We start from the raw sequence: 15118 nt of genomic DNA, 5'->3' as shown, positions 1-15118 counted from the left end.
TGCAGTATATATGTATTGTGTTTTACAGTTATACCCAACTATTTGTAATTTCACATTGTCGCTGCCCAGTAAAAAACACGTATGTCCAATTTTCACGTTAAAAGCAATGTCTGTAACGCGGGATACCCATTCACGTTAAAAAAAGAAAAACTGGACACAAGTGTTTCTCACAGGACAGCCACGATATGTACCTGTGACTACAAAGCGAAGTGTGGAGAGTCTCTGCCGTCAAAATGTATGAGTGCTATCAATAAACGGCAACCTCTCAAATATCCACACTCTGCTTCATTTTGGACACATGAATGTAATATTTGTTTCCTATTCATGTGAGGGAAAACAACAAAAATAAAATAACATTATAGGAAATCATGATTTTAAAATGGAGTAATAGAGAAAACAAATTGGGAATTGAACAGAAAATACATCACACAACAAAGAAGTGGTAAGATGAGAAAAACACATTTGATTCAAATAAAATAAAAACATTTTCATTTTTCAATTTTCAAAGTGGTAATAATAAGAACATACTTTGACCAGATGAGTCAGTTACAGTAAAGTGACTACTAATAAGAAAGAGCAACACACTGAGCAGTAGTGCATCAAATACACCAGATGATGATTTAATGATCAACTTCGTGAGTTTGTGTCATTTCAGTCAATGCTGCTCTCCAAAAAGGAATTTGAACAAACTAGACATGCACAAAGAATCTGCATCGTGCTTATAAATTGTATGGATCATTTTGCACTCCCAGCATTAGCACTAAGTGTGTAGGTGGCCGTGACTAACTATGGCCAAAAAAAAAAAAAAAAAAAAAAAGATCATATTTGCCTTACTGAAGTCTTCACAGCCTACAGCACGGAGTAGTCCTTTTGGCATTTCATATTTATTTTATTTTTTAAAAGAAGGCTGCCACAATTTCTGGATAAGCCGCTCTCAATCGATGTTTGCTTTCCCTTTCATGTCCTCTGAGCCGCATGTAGACAGCAGACAGGTTTATCTTTATAATTAAAAAGCCAGTCAATTAACTGGCCTGAGCTCTGTTTGAAGGAGCTCCAACATGACCAATGAATGTCGCTCAGTAAATATGTTCTATGTATACTATTTACAGTATTTATTGGTTAAAAAAAAATAGATTGATACCTTGAATGGAAATGCTTATCCTAGCCCCCCAAAACACAATTTGCTTAAAAAAAAAAAAGGAAAAAAATTCTCTCTACAGGACTGTACTGTACAAAAACCTACACTAATAACATAACATACAACCTAAACTAATGAACTATTTTCCTTAAATGTTTTTTTTTTTCATTTTACTGAACCTAATCTAAATATTTTTTAGTCGTTTTCCACCGCGCTTTCAACAGCCTCTGTATGTTTACATGGGACAGAGGTCCACACCTTAGAAATTAGTTTAACACAGCATCCGCTTGTTCTTAGGACCCACGGTTAGGGAAAAAAAACAAAAAACATTTGGCAAAATACTTGACACTGGGCAGCACGTTTTGGTAGGTGATAGATTTAAGACAACCAGTGCCGGATAGAGCAAAGCAGCCACAGATTAGAGCGGAGCATCAGATATATTTAATAGATGTACCCTTCAAACCGGACACGGCTGGAGCCTTTATTTATTTATGTATTTATTTATTTATGAGTCTTTCAGTGACTTATTACTATAATGGTATTGACTTTGGCATGCGCAAAAATTGCAGACATAATAATAAAACTGTAAAAATGACTAATAGTTTACTTACCTAATTTGGGAACATATTGGTATAATGTAGGAACATTTTTGTTTACTTGTGCATGAGCAGGACAATACCCCGTGGCATTCTGGGAAAAATGCTGTTTTTCGCATTTGGTCTCCATTTTATCAATACGTTCTTTGCAAATACGTTGGAACGAGTTTGCCAGTCAAAAATGTTTACCTCCATATTGGCAGTTTCACACTTTCGTACGAGCAGGCTTGTGACGTGTGTTCGCAACATTAGCATTAGCATTAGCAGTTAAGCCATAGATTTGGAGCAGGGTTTGCGAAACAGGAATATTAATTCTCACCGTGCACGTTGAGCTCCCAAACTGTAAAACCTCATCTCTTTTTTTCTTCTTTTTTTTATAACTCTCCACAAGAGGATTTGATTGTAATTCGACACTGCGGATCCTTGTCTCGTGCGTTGGGAAGTGCTGGCACGTGCTAATACATGTAAAGCCTACATTTCTATTTCCATATACCGCATGCACGGTAAAGCATATAAATAGAGCGGCCGCGATCACTCGCAAATCCGCCAGAGCTCCATTTGATAACATTGACTTAATGGTTTGCTACCTGCAACATTAAAATCTTATGTTGCTCAAATGAAGGTGTGTAAATTTAGTTTGGACTTATTTTTCATAAATTGCCTGTAAGGCCTCTGCAGTGGTTCAGTTTGTTCAGTAGAGCACCACAGCCCAGTGTAGATTGGTCAAACTGTAAAAATTGTACTTTACTAACTACAACAAAAACATTTGATTGTCTAATGCAGTGTTTTTCAATCTCTGTGCCGCGGCACACTGGTGTGGTGAGATATTGTCAGGTGTGCCGTGGGAAAGTTCTAAGTTGTGTGCCTATGCGGTCTCACGCCTGGCAGCATAATCATGTCTTTACTACATTGTAGTACTCTTCCATACCAGGAGGTGGCAGCAACAGCAGCAGGTAGCTAATTGTCTTTGTTTAGAGACAAGCGAATTAGTGACGCATGTTTATCCAAACAGGACAGGATGTTTCACACTGAGTAAGTATCAATATGAAACATTATAAAATACTTTTTTCTTTGTGTTTATTTGATTCCGATTCAAGACGTTATAATATAACGTCATTCTTCAATGTTAAAAAATGCTTATATAAACAATATAACACTTATATTGTTAGAATAAGCTTTTTTTTCACAATTTCAGCTGGCGGTGTGCCGCGGGATTTTTTCAAATGAAATAAATGTGCCTTGACTCAAAAAAGTTTGACAAACACTGGTCTAATGCAATCAATCATTCATTTTTCAAATAATCATTTTGTAAAAGCTGTCGAAATATGTCTACTATAAAGGACAAGTGACCCCGGTGACTGTGGTTGCTACATTATTGAACTAATGCGGTACTAATTTAAATCAGCTCAGAGCAAATGGTTTCCGTTTTATGTTTAGTTTGACAGTAAACATTTCACCATCGTTTTTCTGAGCTAACTACGATATGGCAACAAAAATCTAATCAAGATTGGATTTTTACTCTGTATTAGCAGATTTTTTGCCAGTCAGAAGCGTGCCAATGCGTCGTGTTCTCAGTGTAGTGCAATATTCGATTCCAAATTGGTGTGACTGTGCGCTAAGCAAGTATGTTTGATATTTGCCCTTGGATGTCTCTCATTGGAGGGAGATAATGTTACTGTCGCAGTGATGCGTCCTGTTAAATGAATTTAACGGCACACAGTTATGACTTCAATTACAGAGGACATGCGGAAAATGTATGATAAATGTCAATACCTTGAGAAAAAGAACTTTACAAGATTGAAGTCCTGTTTTTTTAAAAATGGAAAAACATGAAATATAATTAGAGAATAGAATCAGTGTTTTTTTTTTCTTTAACTTTTCGCAGGCCAGCCCAGTCCCCATTCCCACGAATAGCGGCGCTCCATTGTATTCTGTAAAATAATTTTTTTATTGCCAAAATGGTAAATGATTGCCTGCAGGTAACATGAGTGTGCCAAAGCGATACATTTTTATTCAACAGGACTTTGGCTATATGGCTATTTACTGTTTTTTGTTTCCAAAACAGTAAATGATATGCCTATTGACTGTTTTTTTGTTTCCAAAACAGTAAATAGGCATTTTTTTTTCAGGGATAGGTACCCCCACCCACACCCACAAAATGTGAATAGGTCAATTTACAGTAGCAAATCGCGACTTGGCTGGGGAATGGGGGGACACTGTAGTCGTGAAAGTGACCTGGTTGTCCATTCCCTCCTGTCCTGTGTCGCTCTCAACTCCACAGGGTGTAACACTGGCGGGCTTCAAAGTGACACAATCCAAATCTCAGCACATCAGTCATGGCAGCACTCGCCAACATAGAACAATTAGTCAGAAGCTAAGCTTTTTTTTTTTTTTTTTCCACATCTTTGTCCTTGTGACGTCTTCTCGCGCCGGCAGCCAACTTCCCCGCAGTTCAAAGGTCAGCTCTGCGAAAATGTGTGCGATTCCCCCCGGGAGGTTTTCAGGAAATGTCCCCCTCACTCACCTTGCGAGTGTGTGTGTTGTGTGTGTGAGGACTCTCGACTGCTTTTACCTGAAGAGACGCAAGCCGCCGTCTTTTGTGAGACGTCCTCCCACGGTGTCCCGCACCGGCGCTGTCTTTGTTCACATTTTTATTTCATCTTTTTATTTTTGCTCCGCACTCCTTCCCCCGATGAAAAGCGCTTTGTGAACTTTGTTTTGTGCTAGATGAAGACATTTTTCTCGCTCCCTTGTCACGTCGTGTACAAACATTTCCACACCACAAACTGATTTGAAAACATTTTCTTTACAAAACTAAAAATAGAAAACCTCTGCCGTGGCTTCCTGTTGAATGCTCACTAATTTAACTGATTTACTAAGGGCGTAGTCACAATCTGTATTTGAGCTCAAGTCATAATACTGCAACTTTCCTGACTTTCTAGTCAATCCGTCCATTTCTCTTTCCGCGCAAGATGAATGTTGCGAATGACTTAAAAAAAATAAATAAATAAAAAATAGAAAATGAATCAACTGTTAATAGGAGCGATCGCATTAATCATGAAATACATTATGCACCATAATCTTTTTCAAGAATGTGGATTATTTCTGTAGTACAGTGTCATGGTTCTGCTTTGTTGTTGCTTTCAGCTCCTGTGGGAGTGGTGGGCGTGTCCTTTAGCTGCACACCTGTTTTGAGTCATAATCACTGCGCTATTTAAGGACTGCCAGATTGACAACACACTGTCGGATTAATTCTTTATTTGCGTGCGGCATAACAGCTAAATGCAGCTTCACCATGTTTGTTTTGAACTATGGGCTCCACTAATTGACCACTAATTGAAGTTTGCAGATCTCAGAGCCCTACTAGGTTTACATTCAATCAGAATTTCTTTGATGTAACGAGCACCTCAAACCATCCAATCATTTATAAACCAGTAGCAGAATTTTAAAATCTATTCTACAGCTCTTTGGAAGCCATTGTGAAGCCTTTAGGACTGGGGTGATATGTTCTGATCCGTCTGTGTACGCCAGAACCCGAGCTGCAAGGTTCTGAATGAGCTGTAGCTGTTTGACGCTCTTTTGAAGGTTTATCTACACATATTTTGTTTTTTTCTCTTTTAAGTCTTTAAAACTACCTCTATAACTGCAATAGATACAGAAATGTAATTGTACCCAAATATCCCCACAAACATTTTTAACGCACTTTTCATATATTTTTCCAAGTGTTCTAGGCCATGCTGAATTTTATTTTAAGTCTATGCCACTGGCCACAAAAAAAAAATTAATGGTGGGCTGAAAATAGCCCCGGGGGCCGCATTTTGAGTAGCGGTATTTGCGTTCAAAACATGAAAAATGAAATGAAAAATATCAGTTCAGTTTTGCGTGAAAATGGTGAAACACATGCTTCTGATAATGTTTCACAGTGTTAAAAAACCCCCAAAAAACCCCACCAACAACAACCTACTGTACATTACGTGAATGTGATGAATGTGCCTTCTCACATGTAAGACAGCATGGCGCATACAACACAATCACACCTGTCTGAGCCTCCATTAAGGCACTCGGATGATTACGGATGAGAGTTTGGAGCGCTTGTGACAGGCGTGTACGCAGGCCGTCACTACCACGTGTTAGCTTGTGTTGTATCTGCATCCCTGAGCAGCCATCGCTAAGATTTATGACGACTTCTATTTCGAGCGTGATATCAGCACTGAGGGAATATCAGCTTTGCTTTGTGATAAAATCCATATTTTTGCTAATGCATCCACTGCGAGGCCAAAATATGCCAAAGACTTATTTACACTAATTACATTCTCTCGAGGGAAAGTTAAATGACACTTTTCTTTGTACATTTTTGTGCTGCACACCACATGCATTGAACTATTTTCACATTTATTCCGCAGCGGGACATGAACCGTGACCCTCCGACCGCAAAACCCAAAGTCCTTACAGATGAGCCGCCGCATGCAAAAATGCACAAAGAAGACATAAGGGAAAACATTTCCCTATGACTGCATCGACTGGGATGTTCACATTTGAAAAATCATCACAAACGGGTAGGTGAATTTCAACCCTCAGGCTACAGCATATCCACACGTAGACAGGTTTACTTATTTGAAAGAAAATCCCTCTCCACCCCCAACAAAAAAGAGAAAAACAACATTAAATAAAAAATACATTTTCATTTTGATATTGACCAACCTACCAAAAGAAAGCGTAGACTCGCTTCTTTCACCAGAAAAGACATTTGTTTCTAGGTTTTTAACTCTGTGTTGTTGTTTTTTTTAACTTGGTGTTCGTCACAGTCACCAGATGAACTAACTATAACATAATCTATTCTCACAATCACAACACACACTTTCTACTAAACCTAACCGTGCTCTGTTTGAGTATGAGGTGCCTAGACTTGTCGGACTACCAACATTGTAGCCTTTCTTTATAATCTTTATAATTCCTCATAATCAGCTTGACAAGCCGAGATGTTGTTAGCCTTGCATGGTTTTAGATCTTTTTGTACAACAGAATTATGTAACAGACTAAATGTAAAAGTACATTTTGTATTCAGGGACAAAAATGAATACCAACGGAACCCCCAAAAAAAGTAACAAAAAAATAGGGTGATGCTATTTAAAAACCACCATGAGAACACATTGATGCCAGCCCTCAAAGCTCCAAATATGTATAAACATGATTTTCCTTTAAGAATTAGCTGATTCAAATCAGTGCATTGGGTAAATAAAAACAACATTCACTGGAAGAAATCGTTTTTTTTCCCCCCAGCCAGGCGATCAAAGTTGGCTAGACTTTTCCTCTTATACTTTTTATTTACGTTTGTTTGGATTATTTTCTTGCAGCGTCCCCAGCACATTTACATCAACAACAGGAAGAAACATGCCAGCATGTAATTGTGCATTCTGCTAGGTCAGTTTTACACACAGCGTCTACATACTGAATAAACATTGTGAATTATAGATGAGATGCTTATAGGCTATGTTGAAAATACAGTTGCACTACAAGGAACTATTCATTTGGACATCATGCTATGAATGAAGAGCGATTTTTCAAATTGTCTTGTTGCTGGTTACCTTGGCAATAATGACCTGTAATCCACGCTCTATAAAAGCAGTTCAAACACGTTAGCGCCAGAAAAGACCACATGACACGATGTCTTACTTCCCGTGCGATAATTGGATGCTAATTGGGTTTTGTTTGTGCCGCTCGTGCTTAATTAAAGGGCCACTCTAACTGCTGCCTGACATGTTTGTTGACGCTCGCATGTACCGAGGGGCCTCACGTGATCCTGTCTGCGTGGCCGACATCTTACGATCAATATTGCATGTGGAATCGTGAGCGACAAGTTGCTTCAAGGAGTGCTTTATTTGATATTATACAACAGTTAGCTGCAACCAAGCACTTTGATTGGACACGAGTTGTTCCACAGTACAACGGCACTGTGACTTTTACCTTTACATATCAGTCCACCTCACAGGTTTTCGAAACCGTTAATTTAGCCTACATCAAAGGTCGGTAGTTTGTTAGAATGTACGTATTTCTCGAAATATCATTTTATTCAAAGTGTGAATGATGATCAGATTGGGACAAAGGCAAGGAGAGAAGCTTGCAGTTGTCACCTTAAACCTGCAGGTGTGCTTATGTGATTAAATGACACACTAATGACACATTAGCTGTACAAGTGCGTAAAAGGGTGTACAGCGTAATGCGACTTGATGTAAATGAAAGGAATTGTCTATCGCTCAATAAAACGAGCTTCATTTTCATTTCTTTTTGTTTGGGGTAGGGTTAACGTTGACGCGGACGCTTTGGCTAGTTAGCAAGTCGCGCTAATGGATAACTGTGTCGCTAAGCTTCACTGTTTGTGGAACTATTTGCGTTGGTGGAGTCAAATGAATCATGAAATAAACAAACAAGTCATCATTTCTTGTTGCTTTTTGACAGCTAATACATTGTGCTTGTAGAACTGTTGTGATTATCTTGGGCAAATGAACATTGAACAAATGTGACGTTTTTACTACATCCACACCACTGTTTGGTGAGTTCAGAAAGTTCTGATTAACTTTCCTCTGCATTAGTCTTCTATCAATGTGTGCACGCATTCAGATTAAACATGCGATAGTAGTTCACCCACTGTAAGCAGCTGCTGGACACCCGGAAAGTGTATTGTTAGAAAAAGCAGATTCATTGTCAACATGTGAAGATTAATGGCTCCTGCTGACTTAGCTTTAATCACGCTCCAAAGTCCGGAACGAACGGCTAACTGTGCCGACAAAGGAAATATATTGCGGTTAAGTGCATAAGCATAAGGCCTGCAAATTCTTCATTATAATGAATCACTTTCCCCTCTGCAGCCAAAAGACGAGCGACGGCAGATCCGCAATTAAAGACGGAAAAGACGAGCGGCGGCAGTTGCGCAATTAAAGAGGGAGGCCCACTAAGTAATTTGCTCTTTGCTGTGGGATGGTTGGCGTGGGTCCTTCACTAAATGCTGACTGGTCATTCATTTTAGCATGTGCTCATTTCATGGCCCCTTTGGAAACATAAAGCCCGTCCTCTTTTTTTTAATGTCTGAATGCTTTATCCGAGTTGAGTCGTAGGCACGTCCCTTGTTTAAAATTCATTTACTGCCTTCACAGGGAGCTGAGGTCCTGGTGGATATTTATCATGAATTACGAATATATATATATATATATATATATATATATATATATATATATATATGCAATGTATGTAATACATGTAAGAACATAAAAATAAAGTTTGGACATCCGTGCTTTATGTCATTGGAGGTTTCACTGTCCACCGTTCAAAGACGTTCGCCTCATTGGAAAGTCTCCGTGGTCCACAGTGAAATGTGTGCGTCACGCTCAGGACGTCGTCAGGCTGGTTAGCTAATTTCCTCGGCGGTGCGCGGGGAGACAGACAGTTTAAGATTCATGAGGTTGCATAATCGGAAGCTGATTAAAACAGTTTGGGGATTTTTCAGAAAAGAGATCAATAAGACGCATCGTCCTCGCTCATAAACGGAGTCATGAAGCTAATCAGCGGCACTTTTATTCCACCGAGGAATATCGCGTGTCCGTATCGGTACGCTGTGATGTGTGCAATAATCCATGTCAAATTAGCTCCATTCCCTCAGTGAAAATATGGAGCATATTTCATGGGGAAGGCAATCCTATGTTGAAAAGTGTCCTGAATATGAATCTATGAAGATTTAGTGGACTTTAATTACAACAAAACACCACGACACTATTTTTACATTTATCAATGTTTTGAATAATATATTGTAAAAACGATCTGATCTTTGCATATATACAGAAACCATTATCACCACAAGGACGGGCAGTAGTTGATGTACATTTTTTCTTAAGAATATATTGTAACTTTGCTCCAATGATCATAACTGTATATTCAATGTTTGCAGGAATTCATTATTGCATATTGCAGTACTCATGTCCTGCTTGAGACACGGTCATAGCGTGTACGTACAACAGACAGTGATGGCTGCAAAATGATAGATTTGTTGCCGGTGCTAAAGCTGTCGTTTGCGCTTTGTTTTTTATGAAATAGTTTTTCTGCAAACATTGCCATATATTGTGTTTGGACAGCCTGTACGTGTGAGTGGGCCTGCGGGCACACACGACGCACACACCGGCAAGACACTGGAGTGTCAACGAGCACATTTTTACGTGTGAAAATATGACGAGCGACACGCAGCAGCTGTTCTTTAAACTGACATCGCCTCCTGCGGCCGCCACGCCTTGTGATACGCCGTTGTTTGATACTCGAGAAATAGAGAGAGCGAGAGGGGATGTCAGACCGTTGCAAATGTGCCAGTTTAATATTTTGTCTTACCTTTGAAGGAAAATACACACAGATTTGGACTGTGCCCTCATACACACTCAATTGACAAAACATTAGGTGCACCTTATGACATATATAATATTTTGTTTCATCGTAGCAGTTTGGAAGATGTGATTGGTAAATATTCTTTAAAAAAAAAAGGCTTCAAACTGTTTATTGCCACTCCCAGTTGAAGTTAACTGTCAAACTAAACATAAAACAAAAAGAATGACACTTTTTACACTCTAAATTGTCCTTAGGTGTGAATAAGCATGAATGGTTGCTTAAAGTAGGAGAAAAGAGAGTACCTGATGTAAACTCACGCAAGCACAGGGAAAACATGCAAACTGCACACGGGAAGGCGAAAGCCAAAATTCAAGCCCCGAACCTCAGAACTGTGAGGCACCCCACTGCACTGCCCGCAGTCTGAATCCTGGAAAAATAATCATTCAGCATTGTTAATATTGTAGAAGAAAGTGGGGAATGCAACATGATGAAAACATTGTGAAATATAAACTATAACACAGTCAGTAATACAAAATGTACACCATCCAAGATTTATGCTTGCAGGATACATACAAGCTACTGCGGCATTTTCTGTATTTTTTCCTTTATTTGCTTTCAACGTAATTTAGTAAATCCAATGAATAAAGCATGACAATAATCTAATCCTCTTATTTTGAATGTGTGAATCATGTTTTCCTGAATGTGAGATTGGTAAGAAGTCCCTTAATTTGATGGTAAATGGCAGATGGTAGAATGATGATTTTTTTTTTTTTTGTTGTAGTTGGAATTTGAGATTTGTTCTGATTTTGACTCTGTGAGCCCTTGCACGTATTTCTGTTTTGTCCTTAAGCTGCAAAAAAAAAAAAACTGTCATTATTTAGGTTTTGTTTGCGTACGGCTTGGGAAAGTGGAAGCAAGTAGATTGAGTAACAGTGGACCAAGAATTGACCCTAGGGGGATCCCATATGAGATGTTCTTTCGGCCGAATGCAAAATCCCCAGTTCGAACCAGTTTAGAATTGGGCCGGTTAAGCCGACCCATCCTTTAAGCCTCTGCGCTAGACTTGTATAGTCAACTGTGTCAAAAGCGGCACTGTGGTCAAGCAATACAAGTATGAACATTTTTGGGGAGTCTGGGTTTCTGTGCAGGCCATTAGAAAGAACAAAACTTGAGATGAACTCTCACAACATGGTGTCATGCATGATGACTGCTTGAACTCTGGACTGTGTGACATTGGAGGTTGTACTGTGTTAATACAGAGAAACCGACAGTTAGTAAGACAGCAGCGGTTTCGGCCTGCAGGCAGCCGCCTCCAAAGTGCATGAAGGTTCATGATCACGGTGCGTATAATTTTGGTCTAAAAAGTCCGCCTCTCCCTTCACAGTAGTTGGAATTTAAAAAAAAAAAAAATCGAGGAAATGAGAGCCGTCCAATTAGCTGCACAACATTGTTCACCGAGCAGTTGGATGCTTCGTGTTGTCACCGGCCGTTTGTGCGGCGCCTCCCCATGCAGACCCTCGCAGGGTTTGAGGCTGTGGCTAATGAGGCTTAGCGCTTATGTAGGCCAGCTCAGACTGGGGTTCCACAGACTGGGGAAAGAAAAAAAAAAAAAATGCTCACACATGATTAGTGTGGAAATCAAAGCCCTGGACACACCCTCTTGCCTCGTCCATTTGTGTTTACAGCGTTGTGTGTCTATGGTTGTGTTTGTACTGTAAGTACAAATAGACCAGGGGTCTCCGACTCTTTATGTGGGTGCCGCTGGAGATGGAGTCTGGGTGCGTCTGGGCCGAATCAAGTATTCCACAAAAAAGGGGTTCACATATTCAAGAAAAGTATCTTATTTTATTGGAATTAGGCCTATACGTTGCTCTGTAGCATAAATTCAAGACCAAGAACTGCTCTGAGCGAACATTGCTTCACTCCGACCGTTCCGAAACTCAGAGCGTTGTTCAAATGTTCAGTTATTTGGAGTGCCCCAAAAAGGAGTGACAGACCCTAGTGTGTCAGGCAGTACCATGAAAAGAACAGTACAAGAAAAGGAAACCACTCAAGCGTGAGCTGCCGATTGCTGTATTAGACAGGTGTGACTTCAAGAACCAAGAAGAACTTCTTCTTCATGACAACCAGGATTTTGAGTACCGAGAAGAAACCCACCGGAGCGCGTGGGAACACGCAATCTCCACACATGAGGGCCTGAGCAGAAATTCGAACTCTGGGACTGCGAGGCAAATTTGCTAACCACGAACCCATCGCGCTGGCCCAATTTCATTCCATCCCTCCGTTACCTATTCTACTTTTTCATTTTCAACTTCATCCCGACTTGTTTGGAATCTAGATGTCAAAACCATGCGACCCAAAAAACACTTGCGCGATGACTGGTCCTGTCACGACGTCCTTGCGACCCAATATGGGCAATTGGAACTAAATTTCGAGAGGGTGCGCACAAGCTGACATTGTTCTTTGTAATAACCACCCGCCACGCTATCCTCTGATTGCAACCCTGAGTCGAAGGCCTCGGATCGATCGGTGAGCGGTCTTGTTGCCCTCGCGTCCTTCCGCCGTGAGTCCTCTGAGGAGACCAGCGACACAAAACTGTCCGGGCCATTACAGCATCAGCCGCGTACGATGATGAAATGCCATTACTTGCTCAGTATGCACACTGACCTGCTCATGTCATATTCCCCCTGCAAGTCATTAGTCACACATTTATTTTGATCCGCTTTCAATTATCGCTCTGTGTGAGCTGACTTGCTCTGACCTTAGTCATTTGGACTTCAATAGTTGCTCTCTTTATCGCCACTCAAACCAAAACAATGCATTAGCTTCGGAGTAAATAATGCCATTGCTGTGTCATTAGCACTGAAAGCTGGAAATGGAGTAAAGGGAACATGTGCCTATTAACGGTTGTAAGCTGGAGACAAGATTCAAAACCTGAACTGTGAGACGGACATGCTATCCACTTGGCTACTGTACTGCCGACAGTATATGAGTGTTAACAATAAATGAAACAGAACTCAAAATTTAGACAGAAGGTTCTATTTTCATAGACGCAGTGTGCTCAGGTGTAAAAACTGGCGCTTCTTGATTTTTATTCCGGGGCAAATGTAGTTTATAAATTTGGCAGACCGCATTGACCGAGGTTGTTTTCTTTTACATTCCTCCGGGGCACGTGACAAACCGGCGGCTGAAAATAGTTTTGACTTTGGAACAGCTGAAAGCAGGTCTAAGTTGTGGCGCTACTTTGGTGGATTTGATGGAGGTGCAAGCAGGCAGATTCCGAGGATCCGCAGATGGGTGTGGTGGACGCCGTCGTGTTTCATTCAAAAACATGACAAAAGCGTGCATCCAACCCTCTGAATCATTGTAGAAATCAATCAATTAAATAATATTATCGTTATCTTTCATGTATTTTAAAAATCACTCCCCTGGCCATGGCACAGCTCTGCGTTGTCACATACGGACGCATAATCACCGGTGGGAGGGGAGTGCCCATTTCGACTCAACATCATCCGCAAGTGGGGCTCTTCTTGCAGGTCCTTATGGACGTACTTTGCCCGCATCGGTCTCCTGTCTGGACTCCAGCCAGTCAGTTTACGCTTCCGCCTTGTAGACCTTTCGTAAGCAAGTCGGCTGTGTTCGCTCCCACAACGGCGCAAATGCCTGTTTGTGAACTGCGCGCATCTACGAAAACACCAAAAGAAAGAAAACTCCACCCAGGCACACAGTTTGACCACGTCTAGCGTGAAAATAGGGCCCAGAACGTTTTCATGTGAACAATTGTTGAACAGAGGTGGCCTCATGTCTTCCCTCACTACGTCCGTCAACCTTCCCTCTACTCTTCCTCTTGATTTCTCGCCTGGCAGCTCCATCATTTCTATCGCACTCACTAACACTGCTCTGAATGTGTCCAAACCAGTCAAGTGTGGTCTCGCTAACTTTGTCTCCTAAATATCGAACCTTAGCTGCCCCTCTGATGAGCTCATTTTTTAATCCTATCCAACCTTGTCACTGTCACCCTCACTATCTTCATTTGCGCCATCTCCGGCACTGCTTCCTGTTGTCTCTATTTTTTTTTTTTTTTTCACTTTTAGTGATGGATGATATCAAACATTATTCAACTCCCCGAGCGCATGGAAATTGTGTTTTTGTCTACCATACTAGTGGAGGGTCTTGCGCAATATCCCCCACTTCAGATTAAATGTAATGGCTTTGCTGTCATAATAACAAAAAAAAACAGAAAGGAGCTCGTGTTTTTGTGTGTGTGCGTGTGTGTTAAGGAAAAACATTTATACTTGTTTAAAAGTGAAATGCGACAAGCTGTATGTACCTCAGCATTAATAATCGTGTCGGATGGGTACAGGCTGTCTCCAGCAAAACAATTTGTCCTTTACAAGCTGCCAAATAGCGCTCCATTTGCTGCATGGATAGCACCCATGTTGTCAGCACAGCATTGATGTTCTCCTTTAAGACGCTCGTGAAATGTTCACCGCGCCTTTTCCCAAACTTCCGACCGTGACTTTGCTGAACGAGCGATAAGCGACGAATAACTTTATTTGCCCACTGTGTCCTTTTTCTTCTTTCGCGAGTGTGTTTGTTTTTCCATATTCCCGACAAGGAAGCTGATGCAGCAACGCAAAAAAGACGACAGAGATGTTTGACTTGTGCACTTAAAATGCTTGCGTCGTCTCAACCCTGAGCCGTCAAGATGAATAGATTGTTGCGTGTGCAGTATTTTTTGAGCAGCGGGGGGCGGGGGGGCCGGTTCTTGATCATCCTACCTCAAAATTTTTGACCCAAAAAGCAGCAAATTCCATTCCATTTCCTAATCCTTGGGAATGAAGAGTTACAGTGTGAAAAACATCTCCCTCCTGCTCGTTTGAGAGTTAATGAGAGTTTGCTGGCGCAAAACAAACATTGCTTAAAAATCAGACATCAATACTGCGCTCGAGGTTGTGTGAGAGCGTGCGCAGATTTGCAGGTAATGATGCCTTCTCGATGCTCTCCAATCCACCCCTAA

The 15118-nt window shown here is 40.8% G+C and overlaps 1 protein-coding gene across 2 annotated transcripts in view; it reads left to right on the top strand.

Annotated features, from left to right (window-relative positions):
• The first annotated feature begins 2717 nt into the window (after positions 1–2717).
• Positions 2718–15118, top strand: part of lingo1a (leucine rich repeat and Ig domain containing 1a) — a 145877-nt gene continuing 133476 nt past the window's right edge. For both annotated transcript variants that reach the window (XM_086028187.1, XM_086028186.1), the window contains exons 1-2: positions 2718–2766; positions 6138–6290. The gene's annotated coding sequence lies outside the window, so the exon portion shown is untranslated. The remainder of the gene's footprint in view (positions 2767–6137; positions 6291–15118) is intronic.

Source organism: Filicampus tigris, chromosome 4, assembly GCF_054856515.1.
Source record: "Filicampus tigris isolate MCC_2025a chromosome 4, RoL_Ftig_1.0, whole genome shotgun sequence".
Lineage (NCBI taxonomy): Eukaryota > Metazoa > Chordata > Actinopteri > Syngnathiformes > Syngnathidae > Filicampus > Filicampus tigris.
This window is presented reverse-complemented; position numbering and strand designations above follow the sequence as displayed.